At 49.0% G+C, this 1,476-nt stretch overlaps 1 pseudogene; it reads right to left on the bottom strand.

Annotated features, from left to right (window-relative positions):
• Positions 1-609: 609 nt before the first annotated feature.
• On the bottom strand, positions 610-1,252 carry LOC116896017 (annotated as a pseudogene).
• Positions 1,253-1,476: the final 224 nt, after the last annotated feature.

The following is a 1,476-nucleotide window of genomic DNA, read 5'->3' as shown; positions in this document are numbered from 1 at the left end:
GAGGTGTCCTCACTTGAGCCCTTGTTGACCTTTTTGAGTTCTGTGGACTGTATCTGGGTATTCTGTACTTTTTTTGGCTAATAGCTACTTATTAGTGAGTACACATCCTGCAAGTCCTTTTGGGTCTGAGTTCCCTCGCTCAGGATATTTTCTAGTTCCGTCCATTAAGAATTCTTTAGTTTGGCGTATCTATTAAAATGCTCCCTTTTTTCTCATATACATTTTACTACCACCGTGAGATTTTTCCGAAGGATCTGCAGCCCAAGCCTAGCATCAAACTAGCAGCAATCCTCCTGCCTCAGCCTCCTAGATATTTTCTTTTGAAGAATAGACCCCTTACACACTTCTCTTTTCTACTCAGCTACTGGTCAGCCACCGACAGCAATCTGTCAGCATTAGCTGGCCCCTGGCTGAACCTTCCTCCCCATCAACAATAGCCTCATTTCGTTCGTTCTTCCTTTCTTTCGTTCTTCCTTTCTTTTTTCTCTTTCTTTCTCTTTCTCTCTCTCTCTCTTTCTTTCTTCCTCTTCTTCTTTTCGCTGTTTCAAAAAGCTTTATTTTGACTTGGTCAAAGACTTGGGAGAGGCTCCAGGGCAGTTACAAAGCTGCCTAGTGACTTGAGTGGTTCATGCAGGAGGTCCTGAGCGGTCTGGTGCAGAGCAGAGGAGGAAGTCCCTGGGGAGAAGCAGAGAGCTTTAGAGTGAGGCACTCAAAGAGATACTCGCCCAGAGATGCAAGGGGCATGCCAGTCTGCGCTGGTTTTGACCCTGCCACCCTACAGAGGTGGGTCAGGCGGTTGCCCATCTTCTTGATGAGCTTCACCTCCTTATCCAGGAAATGTCTTTCCAAGAAGTCACAGAGGTGAGGGTCTATGCCCGCAGAACCCAGGGAATGTAGACCCAAGAGGTCCTGGTTCAGGTTCTTCTCTGGGGCCAAGGTAGCTTCCATGGCCTCCTGGGTTTTACTCCATTCATCTTGAGATGGCTTCTGAACATCCTGGAAGAGTGCCCCCACCTCCACCCCCAAACCCGTGATCATTCGGCAACTTGAGGAGATGCTCTGTGTCCTTGCTCTTATCCTCCGCCAATTCGTGGAGGAAGAAATGGCCTACGCCCTCTAAAGCCACGTCAGACCGATCAAAAAGGAAACCTATAGAGAGGTAAGTGTAGGAGACTGGCAGATCCAAGTTGACCAAGCGGTTCACCGCAGCTTCCACGTCGGTGGAATAATCCTGACGAATCTGAGAGGTCATGGCTGATCCCAGGTATGAGCCTAACCTCGAAGATGGTGAGATGGTACTGGCTGGTCCTAGGAGCTGAAGGTGGCAAGGAGACGGTCCAGGAGACTGCGACTGGAGGACTTGTAAGGCGGCTGGAAGCTACTAAACTGGAAGCAAACACTGCTGAAGCAAGACATAGATCCACGGGATCTCCAACGCGCTCCTCTAGTAGCTTCATTTCTATAACTACAACCTGA

Source organism: Rattus rattus, chromosome 3 (assembly GCF_011064425.1).
Source record: "Rattus rattus isolate New Zealand chromosome 3, Rrattus_CSIRO_v1, whole genome shotgun sequence".
Classification (NCBI taxonomy): Eukaryota; Metazoa; Chordata; class Mammalia; order Rodentia; family Muridae; genus Rattus; species Rattus rattus.
This window is presented reverse-complemented; position numbering and strand designations above follow the sequence as displayed.